The sequence below is a fragment of the Mustela nivalis genome (assembly GCF_964662115.1).
Source record: "Mustela nivalis genome assembly, chromosome: 14".
NCBI lineage: Eukaryota > Metazoa > Chordata > Mammalia > Carnivora > Mustelidae > Mustela > Mustela nivalis.
In genome coordinates, this window is record NC_139033.1 from 80,073,877 (window position 1) to 80,092,620 (window position 18,744).

General features: G+C 38.4%; 2 protein-coding genes across 6 annotated transcripts in view; one reads left to right on the top strand and one right to left on the bottom strand.

Moving 5' to 3' along the window:
* FAM210A (family with sequence similarity 210 member A) overlaps positions 1 to 18,329 on the bottom strand; it is a 35,443-nt gene extending 17,114 nt beyond the window's left edge. Inside the window, exons 1-2 of one of the 4 annotated variants that reach the window (XM_082697595.1) lie at positions 18,142 to 18,329; positions 15,561 to 15,730 (exon numbers count right to left, since the gene is read on the bottom strand). The gene's annotated coding sequence lies outside the window, so the exon portion shown is untranslated. Of the gene's footprint in view, positions 1 to 15,560; positions 15,731 to 17,542; positions 17,767 to 18,069 lie in introns of those variants that run through there. The other 3 variants (XM_082697596.1, XM_082697593.1, XM_082697594.1) reach the window with 3 other exon arrangements.
* A 46-nt stretch (positions 18,330 to 18,375) lies between these two features.
* The window catches only part of RNMT (RNA guanine-7 methyltransferase), a 31,243-nt gene continuing 30,874 nt past the window's right edge, over positions 18,376 to 18,744 (top strand). The window contains exon 1 of one of the 2 annotated variants that reach the window (XM_082697511.1): positions 18,376 to 18,475. The gene's annotated coding sequence lies outside the window, so the exon portion shown is untranslated. The remainder of the gene's footprint in view (positions 18,476 to 18,744) is intronic. The other variant, XM_082697512.1, reaches the window with a different exon arrangement.

Consider the following 18,744-nt stretch of genomic DNA (forward strand, 5'->3'; position numbering starts at 1 on the left):
AATTACTTCTAAAATCAATGTAGCATCTTCAGCTTGAGAAGTTTTGAGGACTTAAAAATTAACCCTGTCAATTTAAAAAAAACTAATTTGTTAGGAGTTTGAATGCAAAAGGTAAACAACATAGAATGTAAGGTAACAACATAGAATTTCTTAGAAATTCTAAGAATCAAAAGGAAATGCCACAAAACAAAAACACTGTAACAGAAATCAAATCTGTTGATTTCTTTTTTAAATTTAATGGATTCATGATCCACAGAGCCAAGGAAAGAATAGGTGAGCTTGAAGGGAGCCAAAAGCAATTTCCTAAACTGAAATGCAAAGTGGGGAAAAAAAAAAAAAAAACAAAAGCCTTCTCCCCTGACAAACACATACAAAAATACCATGTGCGACAACTTCAAAAGGTATAAGATACACATGACAGGAAGGCCAGTAGGAGAACAGAGAAATTCTTTTCTCCCTTTTCAACTAGTTTCCTATCTTATCAACCCTTTGTTTTTAAGTTACTTTTTAACTTTTATTTTTTTACACCTACAATTATAGATATATGCTTCAATTTTGGTCTTTTTTCACTTTTCTACTTAAATATATATGTAAGTTTTTCATATATATATATATATGTAAGTTTTTCCTCCTTTGCAATTTTGGGATTTAGTGTCTTCTAACACACAGGCCAAAATTTACTCAGGAACAAGTGGATCACCCTGTTCTGTCCATCCTGTGAGATGATATTCCACCTTCCTTTTTTGTTTTGTTTTTGTTTGCTTTTCTGTTTTGGTTTCTGATCTCTTTGGATTTCTCTAGCGTGTTTTTTGATTGGGTTGTGGTGAATACTTTTGACTCGGCTCATTTGCTCATCCATTCTTCTCTGGGCAAAATGACTAGAAGGAGGAATTCACAACGAAAGAACGAACCAGAGATAATGGTTCTCTGCCACAGACCTAATTGATATGGACATAAGTAAGATGCCAGAGCTGGAATTCAGGATAACAATTATAAAGTTAATAGCTGGACCTAAAAAAAAAAAAAAGCATAAAAGACACTACAGAATCTCTTAGTGCAGAAATGAGATCTAATCAGGCCAAAATTAAAAATGCTGTAACTGAGATGCAGTCTAAACTGGATGTTCTAACAGGCAGGATAAATGAGGCAGAAGAAAGAGTAAGTAATCTAGAAGATAAGTTGATGGAAAGGAAGGAAATTGAGAAAAAGAGAGAAAAATGACTAATAGCTCATGAAGACAGGCTTCAAGAAAGCACTGATGGCAAGAAACATACCAATGTCAGAATTTTGGGGGTGCCTAAAGGTGAAGACAGAGAGAAATGACCAGAAGGTTTATTTGAGCAAATCACAGCTGAAAACTTCCCTAATCTGTGGATGGAAACAAGCATTCATGTTCAAGAGGTAGAGAGGACCCCTCCCAAAAATAATAAAAACAGATCTACACCCCAACATGTGACGCTCACAACCTGAAAGCAGCTTTAGACAAGAGACTCTTAACCTACAGAGAGAAGAATATCAGATTAACATCAGACCTAACCAAAGAAACCTGGCAGGCCAGAAAGGGCTGGCATGATATATCCAGGGTACTAAATGAGAAAAACATGCAGCCAAGCCTTTAGCCACCAAGGCTGTTGTTCAGAATGGAAGGAGAGATAAAGAGCTTCCAAGACAGACAAGAACTAAAAAAATTTGTGACCACTAAACCACCCCTGCAAGAAATACTAAAGGGGATCCTTTGTAGGCAAAGACAGAGCCCCAAAGTAAGAGACCAGATAGAAACAGAAACAGGGGCTTTTCAGGTAATACAATGGCCCTAAATTCATACTTTTCAGTCGTTACTCTCAATGTAAATGGGCTAAATGCTCCAATCAAAAGACACAGGTTATCAGATTAAATAAAAAAGCAAGACCTACCCATATGCTGTTTATCAGAGACATATTTTAGACCTAAAGATACCTTCTTGAAAGTGAGAGGAGTGGGCCTATGCTAATGGACCATGCTAATGGACCTCAAAAGAAAGCTGGGGTAGCGATCCTCCTGTCAGACAAATTAGATTTTAAACCAAAAACTGTAGTAAGGGATGAAGAGAAACACTATGTCACATTTAAAGGGTTTATCCAACAACAACAAAAAAACAATTATAAATATTTATACTCCTAACTTCAGAGCAGCCAACAATTATTGTTTTTTAAAGATTTTATTTATTTATTTGATAGAGATACACCAAGAGAGGGAACGCAAGCAAGGGGAGTGGGAGAGGGAGAAACAGGTTTCCAGCTGAGCAGGGAGCCTGATGCGGGGCTCAATCCCAGGACCCTGGGATCATGACCTGAGCCAAAGGCAGACACTTAATGACTGAGATACCCAGGCACCCTGGAGCAGCCAATTATATAAGCCAATTAACATCCAAATTAAAGAAGCACAGTGATAATAGAATAATAGAAAGGGACTTTAACACCCCAATCACAGCAATGGACAGATCATCTAAGCAGAGAATCAACAAAGAAACAAGAGCTTTGAATGACACATTGAACCAGATGGACTTTGTAGTTCTGTATAGAACATTCCATGCTAAAACAACAGAATACACATTCTTCTCAAGAGCACACCATACATTCTCTGGAATACATCACATACTGGGTCACAAATCAGATTTCAACCAGTATCAAAAGATTGGTACTATTCTCTGCATATTTTCAGAACACAATGCTTTAAAACTTGAACTCAGTCACAAGAGGAAATTTGGAACTCAAACACTTGGAGGTTAGAGAGCATCCTAAACAATGAAGGGTCATCTGGGAAATTGGAGAATTTTTAAAAATCATGGAAACAAATGAAAATGAAAACATAACTGTTCAAAACCTCTGGGATACAGGAAAGGCAGTCCTAAGAGGTAAGTACACAGCAATACAAGCCTTTCTCAAAAAATTCAGTAAGTCCAACATATACAAGCTCAACTTACAACTAAAGGAGCTGGAGAAAGAAGAGCAAACAAAGGGTATACCAAGCATAAGAAGAGAAATAGTAACAACGAGAGCAGAACTCAAAAAAATAGAAACTCAAAGAACAGAAGAACAGATCAATGAACTTAAAATCTGCTTCTTTGAAAGAATTAATAAGATCGATAAACACCTAGACAGACTTATCAAAAAGACAAGACAAAGGACCCAAATTAATAAAATTATGGAACCTCATAAACTACCAAAACTGAAAGAAGAAGACATAGAAATCCTGAACAGAACCATAACCAGCAAGGAAATTGAAGCAGTAATCAAAAACCTCCCAACAAAGGGTTCTAGGGATAGATGGCTTCCCAGGGGAATTCTACCAAACATTTAAAGAAAAACTATTATAGTCTTCTGAAGCTGTTTCAAAAAATAGAAATGGAAACAAAACTTCCAAACTCATTTTATGAGGTCAGCATTACCTTGATTTGAAACCAGACAAAGACCCCATCAGAAAGGAGAATCACAGACCAATATCCTGAGGAACATGGCTGGCAAATTTCTCACGAAGATACTAGCCAACAGGATCCAACAGTATATTAAAAGGATTATTCACAAGACCAAGTGAGATTTCTTCCTACATTGCAAGGGTGGTTCAACATTCACAAATCAATCAATGTGATACATTATAATAAAAGAAAGGGCAACAACCGTATGATCCTCTCAATTGATGCAGAAAAAGCATCTGACAAAATACAGCATCCTTTCTTGATTAAAACTCTCCGCAGTGTACGGAAAGAGGGAACACATCTCAATATCATCAAAACCATCTAGAAAAAGTCCACACCAAATATCATTCTCAATGGGGAAAAACTGAGAGCTTTTTCCCTAAGGTCAGGAACATGACAGGGATGCCCACTCTCACCACTGTTGTTCAACATAGTACTAGAAGTCCTAGCCTCAGCAATCAAACAATGAAAGGAAATAAAAGGTATTCAAATTGGCAAAGAAGTCAAACTCTCACTCTTCACAGATAACATGATACTTTATGTGGAAAACCCTGAATATTCTACTCCAAACTTGCTAGAACTCATATACCAATTCAGCAACGTGGCAGGATACAAAATCAATGCACATACAATGTAGCAATGTGACTAAAGAAAGAGAAATTAAGGAATTGATCCTATTTACACTTACACTGAAAACCATAAGATACCTAGGAATAAACCTAACCAAAACGGTAAAGGATCTGTAGTCTAAAAACTATAGAACATCTATGAAAAGAAAGTGAAGATGCCACAAAGGGATGGAAAAATATTCCATGCTCATGGATTGGAAGAACAAATACTGTTAAAACGTCTATGTGACTCAGGGCAACCTACACATTCAATGAAATTCCTATCAAAATACCACTGACATTTTTCACAGACCTGGGAACAATCCTAAAATTTTAATGGAACCAAAGAAGACCCCAATTAGCCAGAGGAATGCTGAAAAAGAAAAAGCTGGGGCATTACAATGCCTGACTTCAGGTTATGTTACAAAGTTGTGATCATCAAGACAGCACGGTACTGGTACAAAAACAGACACAAAGATCAATGGAACAGAACAGAGAAGCGAGAAATGGACCCTCAAGTCTATGATCAACTAATTTTTGACAAAGCAGGGAGGAGTATCCAATGGAAAAAAGACAGTCTCCTCAACAAATGGTTTTGGGAAAACTGGACAGCCATATGCAAATGTATGAAACTGGACCATTCCTTACACCATACACAAAGATAAACTCAAAATGGGTGAAAGGCCTAAATGTAAGACAGGAATCCATCAAAACCCTAGAGAACACAGGTAGCAAACTGTTCGATGTTGGCTGCAGTACCTTCTTGCAAGACAGAGCTCTAAAGGCAAGGGAAACAAAAGCAAAAATGAACTACTGTTATGGTCATCAAAATAAAACGCTTGGCACAGATAAGGAAACAGTCAACAAAACCAAAAACAACCTGTAGAATGGGAGATGTTTGGAAATGACATATCAGATAGAGAGCTGGTATCCAAGACATATGAAGAACTTATCAAACTCAACACCCAAAAAAGCAAATAATACCGTCAATAAATGGGTAGAAGATACGAACAGATGCTTCTCCAAAGAAGACATATAAATGACCAACAGACACATGAAAAAATGCTCCACATCACTTGCCATCAGGGAAATACAAATCAAAACCACAATGAGATACCACTTCATACCAGCCAGAAAGACTAAAATTAACAAGACAGGAAGCAACAAATGTTGGTGAAGATGTTGAGAAAGGGAAACCCTCTTACACTTTTGGTGGGAATGCAAGCTGGTACAGCCACTCTGGAAAACAGAATGGAGGTTCCTCAAGAAGCTAAAAATAGAGCTACCCTATCACCAAGCAATTGGGCTCCTAGGTATTTACCCCAAAGATACAAATGTAGTAACCCGAAGGGGCACCTGCACACCATTATTCATAACAGCAAAGTCCACAATAGCTAAGCTGTGTGTGGATAGAGCTGAGATGATCTTCAACAGATGAATGGATAAAGAAGATGAGGTTCATATATACACTGAATATTACTAAGCCATCAGAAAGGATGGATACCCATCATTTACATTGACAGGGATGACACTGGAGGGGATTATGCAATGAAATAAGTGAAGCACAGAAATACAATTATCATATGCTCTCACTCATATTTGGAACATAAGGAATAGTGCAGAGGGCCAAAGGGGAAAGGAGGGAAAACTGAATGGGAAGAAAGCAGAGGGAGACAAACCATGAGAGACAATGGATTCTGGGAAATAAACTGGGGGCTGTGGAAGGGAGGTGGAAGGGATCGGGCAAGTGGATGATGGGTGTTAAGGAGGGCACAATATGATGAGAACTAGGTGTTATACGCAATTGATGAATCACTGAACCCTACATCTGAAACTAATAATGTACTATATGTTGGTTAATAGAATTTAAAGTTTAAAAAGCTCAAAGATTGACAGAGGAGGATCAAAAAGGTAAAATAAGATCTTTGTCATTATTAAATGATCTAGAATCAACTGTTTGAAGTAATACTAGTAACAATACATTAAGTGATTAATAGCATAAAATAACAAATAAGAAACAGCACTGCTACAAGGAATTGAGAATACTCTAAAGTAATGCTCCATGGTAAGGTACTTCCAACACAAATGAAGCATTTTAGAACCATTTGAAGGTGATTTAGATCAAAGTGTACTACAAAATTTAGGGAAACCATTAAACATTATTTTAAAAGTGCAATGGAGGGACGCCCAAGTAGTTCAGTCAGGTGCGTGTCCGACTCTTGGTTTCGGATCAGGTCATTACCTCAGGGTCCTTAAGACTTTCTCTCCCTCTGCCCCCTTCCCACCATACTTGTGCACACTCTATCTCTCCAAATAAACTGTTTTTTGGTTTTTTTTTTTGCAATTGATACCCCAAAAGAGGAGATAAAATAGACTCATACAAAATTCTCAGTTAAAGCCACAGAAGGCAGAAAAAAGGGAAAAGAAATAAAGCACAAATGGCAGTGAATAAACATTTGCAAACATGGTACATTATTAAGTCAATAAAAAGACAAGTTGTCAGAGAATTAAAAAAAAAAAAGCCAACTACATTTTGTCTAAGAAATGCCCCCTTAAATATAAAGACTCAGATTATGTTACAAGTCAAGGGATGGAGAAAACACACCACATTAATACTGATTAAAAAAAAAAAAAAGATGGGAGTAGCTATATTAATTTCAGACAAAGCAGACTTTTGAAATCTCTTGTTTATCAATGAAAAAGAGAGGCATTTCATAAAAAATAATAATGCAATGATAACATAAGGAAAACATAACAATCCTAAACATGTATATATCTAACAAAAGGAGTCTGAAGTACAGGGCATAAAATGACAGAACTTAAAGTAGAAACAGACACTTCCATTATTATAATTGGAAACCTAAACACCCCTCTGTCAGTACTTGATAGATCCAGCAGCCAGAAAATCACTAAGGATATAGTTGAACTAAACTATTAATCAACTCGATCTAATTGACATTTATAGAATACTCCATTCAACAGCAGCAGAATATACATTCTACTTAAGCTTATTACATGAAGTGTTCACAAAATAGACCACATTTTGGGCCATAAAATACACCTTAATGTATTTAAAAGAATAAAAAATCATGTAAAGTATGTTCTCAGACCATAATGGAATTAAACTAGAAATCACTAACATAAAGACAGCTGGAAAACCCCTGGAAATTAAACAACATACTTCTAAATAATCCATAGGTCAAAAAGTCTAAAAATTTTTAAGTTTTAAAACATGTCGAATTAAAAATGGAAATACAACTTATTGAAATTTGTGGGACAGAGTAAAGCAGGTTTACAGAAAAATTTATAGCACCGAATGAACACACTAGAAAAGACAAATATAAACTCAGTAAGATAAACTTTCACTTAAGGAAACTAGAAAGAGAAGCAAAATATAAACCTAAAGCAAGCAGGTCTCACCATCATTATCAACATCATAGCAACAATCAATGAAAATGAAAAGAAATACAATAGAAAATATAATAAAACCAAAATATGGTTCTCTGGAAAATATCTCCCTAAGTTTCCCAAGGGAGAAAACACAAATTACTAATATCAGAAATGAAACATAGAAGTCTTGACTATTGACCCACAGACATTTAAAAAGTGATAAGGAATACTGTAAACAACTTTATGCCCAACAATATGGTAACTTAGGTAATGGAGCCAGTCCTTAAAAAATATAAACAAACCAAAAATCATATAAGAAATAAAAGATGACCTGAATAGTCCTGTATCTTTTAAAGAAATTGAATAAGGATTAAGCTCTCAAAAAAATCACCAGCCTCAGGTGTTTTTACTAGTGAATTCTATCAAATATTTATGGCAGAAATAATGTCAATTCTCCACACTCTCTTCCATAAAAATATTCAACAAAATATTAGCAAATCCAATCCATCAATATTTAAAAACAATTATACACCAAACCAAGTGGAATTAGTCCAGATACTCAAGAATGATTGAACAGTTGAAAATCAATCAATGTAACATAGCATATCAACAAGCTTAAGAAAAATCATATGATCATAGGGACTGATCTAGCAAAACCATTTGACAAAATCGAGCACCTGTTCATGACTTTTTAAACTCTAAGCAAACTAAGAGTACAGGGGAACTTTCTCTATCTGATGAGGAACATCTACAACAAATCCATGGCTAATGTGATACTTAAGAGGAGAGAGACCAGGGACTTTCCTCCTTAGACCAGGAACAAGGCAAGGATGTCCTTTCTCGCCACTCTTACATTCAATGTGTACTGCAATTCCTAGCTCGTGCAGTAAGACCCCCCCAACCCCTCACAAAAAGAATCAAAGATACACTCTTATTATAGAGCAGTGACTTATTATAAAGGTACAATAACCAAGACAGTGCAGTATTGGAGAAAGCAAAGAAACAGACCAACAAAACAGACAGTCCAGAAAAAGATGCACATATATATAGTCAACTGACCTTTGACAAAGGTGAAAAAGCAATTCAATGGAGAAAGGATAGTTTTTCCCAACAAATGATCCTGCAACCAGATGTCCACATGCAAAAAAAAAGTGAACACAGACACAGACCTTAACCCTTTCACAAAATTTAAGTCAAAACGCATCACAGGCCTAAATGTAAAATGCAAAACTATACCATTTCTAGAAGAAAACATAGAATAAAGTTTAAGTGACTTTGGGTTTGGCAATGACTTGCTAGATACACCACCAAAAGCAAGATCCATTAAAAAATAAATAAAAAAGGTAAGTTGGACTTAATTAAAATTAAAAACCTCTAATCAAAGACACTGTTAAGAGAATAAAAAGACAAGCCACAAACGGGGAGAAAATATTTGCAAAGCATGTATCAAAGATTTCATCTAAAATTCAAAAAGAATTCTTTAAACTCAACAATTACAAAATGGGCTAAAGATATGAACAGACATCTCACTAAAGAAGATACACAGATAGCAAATAAACATCTGAAAAGATGCTCAATCACCTCACACCTGTGAAAATAGCTATTATTAAAGAAAGAAAAAGAAACAAGTGTTGGTGAGAATGTGGAGGAAAGTGCTGTGCATTGTTGGTGGGGATGTAAACTGGTGTAGCCACAATGGGAAACAGTTATGTCCTCATAAAACAGAACTACCGTATGATCCAGCAATTCTACTTCTGGGTATCTATCCGGGGTGGGGGGGCACTAACTCAAAAAGGTATATGCACCTCCATATTCACTGCAGCATTATTTACAATAGCCAAGACACAGAAATAACCACCAATGGACGATGGATTAAAAAAAAAAATGGTACACAAACACAACGGATTATTCAGCCATAAAAAGAGTAAAACTTTGCCATCTGCAACAGCATGGATGGACCTTAATGGCATTATGCTAAATGAAATGTCCGAGACAGAAAGATAAATACTACGTGATCTCACTTATATGTGGAATCTTAAAAAAAAAAAAAGAAAAGAAAAGAAAAGAAAACTGAACTCACAGGTAGAGAGAACAGATTGATGGTTGCCAGAGGCTGGGGAGAAAGACATATGTGGTGATGGATATTGAATCATTATGTTGTATGCTTGAAACTAATAATATTATATGTCAATTGAATCTCAATTTAAAAAAAAAAAGATGCTCAACATCATTTGTCACTAGGGAGTTGCAAATTAAAACAATAATGAGATACCACTACACACCTGTTAGAATAACTAGTATCCAAAACAGTAACAAACACAAAATGCTGGTGGGGATGTGGAACAGGAACTCTCATTCATTCTTAGCAGGAATGCGAAATGGTAACAGGCAACATGAAAGACAGTTTGGCAGTTCCAAAGAAAGCTAAACATAGGCTTAACGTATGCTCTAGCAATAATGCTCCTAGGGACTTAACCAAGTAAGTTGAAAAGTCTACACAAAAACCTGCATAAAAACATTTATAGCAGCTTTATCTGTAATTGCCCCAAACTGGAAACAATCAAGAAATCTTTGAACAGATGGAATAAGCACACTGAGGAACCACTATACAAAGGAATACTATTTAGTGATAAAAAGAAATTATCTCTGAAACCATGAAAAAACATGGAGGGAAACATGTTGCTAAGTGAAAGAAGGCAGCCTGAAAGGGCTATATACTGCACGATTCTAGCTATATGACATTCTGCAAATGACGAAAACTATATAGAGAGTAAAAAGAGCACTGGTTTCTAGAGGCTGCAGGGTCCAGGAAGGAAGAGATGATTAAGTGAAGCATGGAGCATTTTTAGGTCAGCAAAGCATTCTATATGATCCTATAGGTGGGTAAATGTCACTATACATTATATTATACATTATACATCTTTCAAAATCCACTGAACTGTGTAACACAAAAAGAGAACCCTAATGTAAACTATGTACAATAGTTAATAATGTATCAATACCAGTACTTCAACTCTAACAAAGGAACAACACTACTACCAGTTGTTCATAGCAGGGGAAACTGGAGGTAGAGGTGCATAATATGGGAATTCTCTGTACTATCTCTGTTCCATGTTTCTATAAACCTCAACTTCTCTAAAAAATAAAATCCATTAACTTTTTTTTTTTAAGTACACTCTGGTCTTGCCAAAACAACTGATATTTAGTATAGTTTTAACTTAAATCACGGGTAAAAGGAAGGGATGAATTGTAGAACTCATTAGGTTGGACCATAATAAAAGGAATAAGTGAAGAAAAGAATTGCCTCTAATTCTATAGAATTCTAATTCTAACTCCTCTATAAGGGAGTTATAAAAACTCCCTTAGTTACCATCAAATGGGGGAAATTCAAATTTTCCTCTTCCAACAGATTAATATTCTAATTTATGCATTTCAATCTGCCTTAATCACACCCTAACTGATGTTTAGAAAAAGTAAATGCATGCAAGTTTGTAGTCTTTCTGGGCTGTTATATTTCTACTTCTTAACAAACTTGATAACCTTCAATTTAATTTCTATTATATAATCCACCTCCTTCAACCTTTTTCAACTTATTCTGCTTTTGAGCTTTCTAATACAAGAACTGAGCAACATATACGAGCTGTGGCAATGATGGAGTCATTGTTAAATTCTTAATCTTCAGGAAAGGTTAAGTTATGCCCCCTAGTGAATTCCCAAGGAATCTCATTAATAATTCACTGATTTCCAGAGCAGTCTTAAATGTCAAATGTATCATCTGTAGAGAAAATCAATGATTTTTCCAAAATTACTACATATATATATTCATTTACACAAAATGTTTATGTCTTTTTGTGCTTCCAGAGGATCTAAATTTCCTAAGGCAAGCCACAGTGATCTCTAATGGTAACATTGGTCCAGAATCAATGGTCCCACCTCCAACCCCTTCTTTTCTGGCTCTGGCAGGTGTTATTACATCGTAGTAGGAAAAATGCAGGCTTTGCAGTCAGAAAGATCTGAGTTCCAGCCCTTTCTGGCATTATTTTATGTAGATTTCTCTTCATCCTTAAAGTGGGGTTAATTAAACTTTTATACTATAGTATTTATGATGATGAAATGAGAAAAAAATATGTTAAGTATCTACCATTTAGTATACTATAACAATAATTGGTTCTAGTTTTCCTTCTTTACCTTCTCATCTGCTGACCTGGCCAAACCAAGTTCATATTCTTCCTTCATCTAAATTTTTATTGTTATTCCACTCAGGGGGATGCAAAATCCCAGCTTCCTAGCAATGGATTCCACCCTGAAGTCATCTAATACTTCTCCACAATTGAAATCCTGAAACTACTCTCTGCAGCCTCTTCTACTTACAGCCTTCACTGTTACTCTCTGGACTCTAGTTCCAGGGCTGCACTCCACCCTACCTTCCTTTTTCTTTCAAATCTAACAGCTCCTCTGGTTTCATTCCGAAGTCTTAAACCAGCCTCGATTCTCCATGCATTACTTGGATTACTACTTTGTCCATCTGTAAATACCGGCCCACAAAATCTAATCTTGAGCTAGTCCAACTGTTTTTCCTACAACTTCATCTAGCAGCTGAGCACTAACAAAAATCACACAATTGACGGGACGCCTGGGTGGCTCAGTTGGTTAAGCGGCTGCCTTCGGCTCAGGTCATGATCCCAGCGTCCTGGGATCGAGTCCCACATCGGGATCCTTGCTCAGCAGAGAGCCTGCTTCTCCCTCTGACTCTGCCTGCCACTCTGTCTGCCTGTGCTTGCTGTCTCTCTCTCTGACAAATAAATAAATAAAATCTTTAAAAAAAAAAAAATCACACAACTGAGTAAATTAGCACCCAGGATACACTGGGGTACCTCATCTTATTTCAGAAAGGCTGTGTATGTTATGTGACAACCCACAGTGGTTCCTAATCCAATCTCAGCTTCCTCTCCCTAACCTTCCAATGACCATTCCACACCTTCCCTAACCACTTTAAACCTCTTATTCTTTATTTTCAGCCCATGATAAAATAAAAAAGATACATAAAATCGCATCTCTCCTATTTAAAACTCTCCAATTTCTCTTAGAGTAAAAGCTTAACTCCGTAATTACAATCATCTACAATACTTCAAACATCCTCCCTTTTCTTCTCTGAATGCACCATCTACTCTTTCTTTTTCTCACAATACTACTTTCAATCCTTCCTTCCCAACATCCTAATCTTCCTTATGTTGCTCTATTTGTTTTTTTTTTTTTTCACAGCAGTTCTCTTCTAACATCCTATATAATTTACTTACTTATTTGTGTTTACTACTTAGTGGTCCCACAAGACAGATAAACCTATCCCCCTCTTCCCTTTAAAAATGAGCCAAAGTAAAAAGAAAAAAAAAAAGCCAAAGTTATTAGGGGTGAATTTTCTCAACTTCAGCCTTCCCACTTCTAAAGTTACCCGCACCACACCTATTTCAAAATCCCTAAACTCCTTCCTCAGAAAAGAAGCTCAATCCTCCACCTGTGTTCTAGATCTAACCTCTTCCTATCTTTTCCAAGACTCTGCTCAACTACATTTTCCTTGTATTTCACTACTGCCATTCTCCTTACTGTACTTCAACAGCCCTCTCTGGCTTCTACCTTCAGCATGTAAGATATGACATTAAGAAAATTGGTCTTCTGTAATACCTGCCCAATTTCCTATTATCCTCACTGTATTTAAGAATTCATAGTTCAGTGGCATCAGTTTCTGCTGTAATTTCTGACCCAGAGAAGAGCAATCACAAAGACCTTAATGGATGCTCATTTATGAGGCTCCCCTCATAAACTGACTTCTCACTGTCATGGTGAAAGGTATCTCCTCTACATTCTCCCACAGTGGGTGAGCTGGTCTTACATGCTAAATCCACTCCACCAGTCCAATCTCCCTAGGCCTTTGGATCCCTTCCTCTATAGTATACCAAGGCAGGTCTGGTACTTTACTTTAACTTCGGGAAGCATGGGTCACATTTTGGTCCAAGCTTCAGCCAACTAACCAAACTGTCAGAAGCCTTTCCCGATCCCTCAAGCTGTAATAGTGAATCTGGAAACTTTGCTTAGTGGTTCCTACATCAGTAAATTTGACCTGGTCCAACTTTATGTTCCTTCTACCATTATTCCACCTTTAATATCCAACACCACAAAATTTCCCCAGATTTCTACAGATTAAAAAAAAAAAAAAATCATGTGGTTTTTAGAGTGCAGCACTCCTCTTCATGGGACACATTTTGTAGCTTTCCTTTGAGGGCCTGCTAGGACGTGAGTCTAGCAGCAAAGAAGTGTAGTAGGGGTAGTTCTTAGGGAGAATGGGCTATGTCTTGAAAGGCAAGTAACTTTGGAAAGGCCATTACAGGTACTTCACACAAAGCAGGATTAAATTCTCAAAGAGGAGTAGAAGGGCTGCTTTTGCTGGCAAAGACAAGGGATTAAAACTTAGGGGTTCAGTACCCCATTCTGAATTTGAGGACTGCATTCCTTCTCAATCAATGTCCTCTTTCTAACAGCAGATACTCTGTTAGATGGGGAATTCATTTTGCACTGTAATTCAACCATTTTGCAGGATGGGGTTCTGGGTTTGGTTTTTAGCAATCTCAGCTCTGCATCTACAGAAGATGAGTTTCTTTAGGCCAGACATAAAAACTGTTCGGTTATTTACGCAGAGCTTAAGCTGGGAATCAGAAGACCTGAGCTCATCCTTTTCTTTCCGCTTTCTCCAACACAGTTAGCAGCTAGCAGTTAGCAACCAGTCAGTCCCATTATACTTGGTAATTTGACAAAAATGTTTTAAGCCATCAACTATGTGATCATCCCATCAAGAAAGGTATCTTTTATAAATACTTGTATACAGATGATAATGTTCTGCCTTTTGCATACCTCTACTGCCACATCATATCATGGGCTATCAGTGCCCTTTTCACCACTGGAAATAGGCATTAATTAGTGCCTTTAAATCCAATTAGGGAACCAATTCCAAGAATACTATAGCCAATTCAGAAAACTCATCTTTAAGAATCTGTTCCTCTAGAATTACTTTTCAGCACCAAACTCTGAATCAGACAAGTTTCTCCAGAGATATAAAACCAATAGGAAATAATATATACATAAATCACTATCTATCTGTTTTTAGGTTTATCTATATTTAGGTAAATGGATATTTATTTCTATGTATTAGGAATCTATTATTAGATTACTTATTAAATAGGCACAGGTTTTAAGGAATTGGCTCACAAAACCATGTGGGCCAGCAACTCTGAAATGTATAGGGCAGACTTGTAGGTTAAAAACTGGCAGAAATCAATGCGATAGGCTTGAGGAAGTATTTTTTCTTCTTGAGACACTTCAGTTTAAAAGTCAGGCCTTCTGGCACCGGGGTGGCTCAGTGGGTTAAAGCCTCTGCCTTCACTCACGTCATGGTCCCAGGGTCCTGGGATCGAGCCCCACATCGGGAGCCTGCTTCCTCCTCTCTCTCTGCCTGCCTCCCTGCCTACTTGTGATCTCTGTCTGTCAAATAAATGAATAAAATCTTAAAAAAAAAAAGTCAGGCCTTCAATTGATTGGATGAGACCCACCCACATTATTGAGGGTAATCTCCTTCACTTAAAGCAATGTTAACCACATCTTGTAATACCATCACAACACCTAGATTAGTGTTTGATTAAATAGCTACAGTAGTATAGCCTAGTCAAGTTGACATATAAAACTAAGCAACACACATAATAAAGTTAGATTTCTCAACTAAACCTCACTTTCAGCCATACCAAAAACTTTTTGAACAAGAATATCTTATGTGCTCCAAAAAGGCAGTAAAATTCTAGTAGGACGACTTTGATGAGTGGACTGGAAGAACATCCTTCTTCCAAGACTGGAGAAACAAACCTTTCACAAACCACCTCTCTTCTACCTCCAACAAAACCATTAGGCTTAGGAAGCTCTAAGATTGTATCAACTTTTATGTTTCAAAAATGTGACCTTCAACTGCACAACAGAAATCATACTTTAAAATTACACTTCTGAGTGCTAGCACTTTGGAAACTAAGGACTTAAAAAGAGGAATGGTATCTACTGAATCTGTTGCTTACCTTTACTTTAGAAAACTTGCAAAGTTACTACTCCATTTTCTCACACTGACAAAAGTATAATCCAAACCAGGAGCATCCAAAGCATGCTGGGTGAATAATGAGCCAAATAATCAAAACAGTGCATAAAGAAATCTTATAAATGGACTGACTGAGATAAATCCTTTTATTTCCTTAAAAAAAAAAAAAAGAATTTTTAAAGCTTTTCTTGGCAGTTCATTCATTCAGTAAGCATCCAAGTATGCAAGACACTATTCAAGGCACTCATTGAAGAAAATGGTGATTCTTTGCCTTGTTGGAACTCATACAACAATCTTAATCGAGTTATTTTCTCTCTGAACATAATACCAAGCATTAGGAAGTATCAGTTAATTTTCTGAAAATGTATTATGTTACAGAGCCAACTTCCAGTTCTGAGGCTGGCCTTCCAGCAGGCACTATTTCTTTATTAGCATAGATTCTGTTCTCTGGAGCCAGCCTGCCTGGGTCCAAATTCTAGTTCACTACTTCTCAGCTGCTACTTGACTTTGGCCAAGTTACTTAACCCTCATCTATAAAATCATCATGATCAACACCATGACCACGATGATGATCATCATCATAGCAACTACCCCACTGGATTACATAAGAATTAAATGAGTTCTGGGACGCCTGGGTGGCTCAGTTGGTTGGACGACTGCCTTCGGCTCAGGTCATGATCCCGGAGTCCCGGGATCGAGTCCCGCATCGGGCTCCCAGCTGCAAGGGGAGTCTGCTTCTCCCTCTGACCTTCTCCTCGCTCATGCTCTCTCTCACTGTCTCTCTCTCAAATAAATAAATAAAAATCTTAAAAAAAAAAAAAGAATTAAATGAGTTCAAATATGTAAAGCACAGTCTGGCACACAGAAGGTACCAAAATATTAGCTATTATTTTAATTCAATATTCAGAAAACTAGATATTCATCAAGTAATAATGGGGGAAAATAACATCAACAGTAATCTAAAAACAATTTTATCTGGCCCATTCACTCCTTCCATTACTACTACATTCAAGAGTTCTTCTATCTCAACTCAAACTGCATGACTTTCAGTTAAGTTTGATAAAAATCCCAAGATGTGATCTCTCTATATCCCATGCATGACATTAATTCATGATGGAGTTTATATAAACACACAGTTAAGAGGCTTTAAATCTAATCAAAAATTTTCTTAAGAAATCAAAAATTAGATTCATTTCTTTCCCCAAAATTACAACAGCAATTATCTCAATACTTCAGCATCAGAACCACCAAATACGTGCTATGTCATCGCTTAGTTCTAGTGGATGGATATGGATACATACAATCTCTAGGACATATACCTTTGCAGTGGTCCATATACATGAACTGAAATTAATTCTCAACACAGCTCATTGCATATAATAAAAAGTACAGGCACAGTCATCTGAAATTGATGGCTCATCCTCATTGTTAAAAATAGGCCTCATTCTTGGTCCAAAGTTTATAAAGGGTCAACAACCTCAGAAAGGTTAATGCCCACAACTTGGAAATGACTAGATGGTAAACCACAGACTGCAAACGTCGCCATTCCTAACGCGAAGTTTCATTAATATAACTATCCCCTGACAAGTAGGTAGGCCAGTAAAACACGTTTGCCAAACTGCTTTAAATGGGATCAGTTCTGGTAAAGAATTCAAGGTGAACTGTAATCTTAATCATGCCCCCTTTCTAAAATTGTAAATCTAATCACGCTGTTTTTACGCCATTAACGTGGAGAGGCGTTGAGGCACAACGTTAAAATTTACACGCATCAATGACCTTAGTTTACAGATAACAGTTTTGACCCTACTTATCTCGGGATGAAAGACCTGAACTATGGAGCTTCCGAGTTTCAGTACAGCAAGCGCCTTGGACTCTCTAGTAGAAATCTCAGGGGATGGACAACGCGCATTTTCTCCCCCAACCATCCTGTAACGAGAAAGTCCAGCCAACACAGAATAACAATACCGTAGGGTTTCTCAAGAACAGAGATGGGCTGCCCCTCTCTCCAGAATCTGACAGAAGCGAATGTCCTTCTTGAAGGGAGGTATGGCAGAGATTTCCCAAATATGGCAGTAAAGAAAGACCCGCCAGTCCCTAAGTAGTAAGATATTGCTCATTTTTAAAACAACTGCAAGGGCGGGGGCTCCCAGGTCACCCCCCTCAGCCATCTTCTGACGTAGGTAATAGCAGAGAGTGAAAAGTTACAAAGCAGAAAGCTGAAAAACAGTCCCCCAAACAGGATTTGCCGAGCCACCGGCCTGCCAGAGAAGGGCGGGGGTGACCTCTTTCGGCCGCCAGGGGTGGTGGGCGGGCCAGTGTGGAGAACCCCCGCCCCGCGGACGGAATTACCAGCGTAGCCTAAGGAGCGCGGGGCGCGGGGCACGTGTCAGGTTCGTGCCCTAGTTCTTCTCCCCAACGTGCACCGGGGCTGAAGGTGCCCTCTGGACCCCCCCACCCTGCGCAGTTCCTTAGAGGTCTTGGGCCCTGGCTACCTCTTAGGAGATTGAGGCCACCGCCGTTTCTCGCCGCACAGGCCGAAAGACAGCTCTTCTAATGGCACTCACCAGAGTGACCTGATCGAGCGTGGGTCAGGGTGCCGGAACTCCAGGGGCTCAGGCGAACGTTCGCTCCCCGCCCCTACCGCCGGCACCCTCCTGGGCCCTCCAGCCGCGCCCACTAACAACGTGCTTGCTACTGTCCGTGCGGCTCCGCGCGTCCCTCAGCAGGCCCCCGCGCGCGGCACGACGGGACTCGTAGTTCCGGCGCGAAGGTCGAGAGACCCTCCACTCGCAGCCGAGAGCGGCGTCACGTGACCGTCCACTCCCCGGAAGTGGCGTAACAACACACGCGTGGCGCCGACCGCCGCTTCCGCAAACAGAATTGTAGATGGCTGTGTGGGTAAGTGTGGTGTCTGGAACTCTGGCCATTCTTCTTTGTCTTTAGTCCCTCCGTCGCCCTCCCAACTCCTGACATGGGCTCGCTTCGCGCTAGTCCTGTTTCTTCAGTACCGTTCGCTGGAGCTTTTATTGTGCACCCAACCCGAAGCTAAGTGGGCAGTACTTGTGGGAGTCGGCGGGCTCTGCCGCTCATTCAGACCGACCGAGCCTTACACCCGAGAGCGGGTGCAGCACTAAGAGCTGTCTTGGGCCGCACCTCGGCCGTGCTGA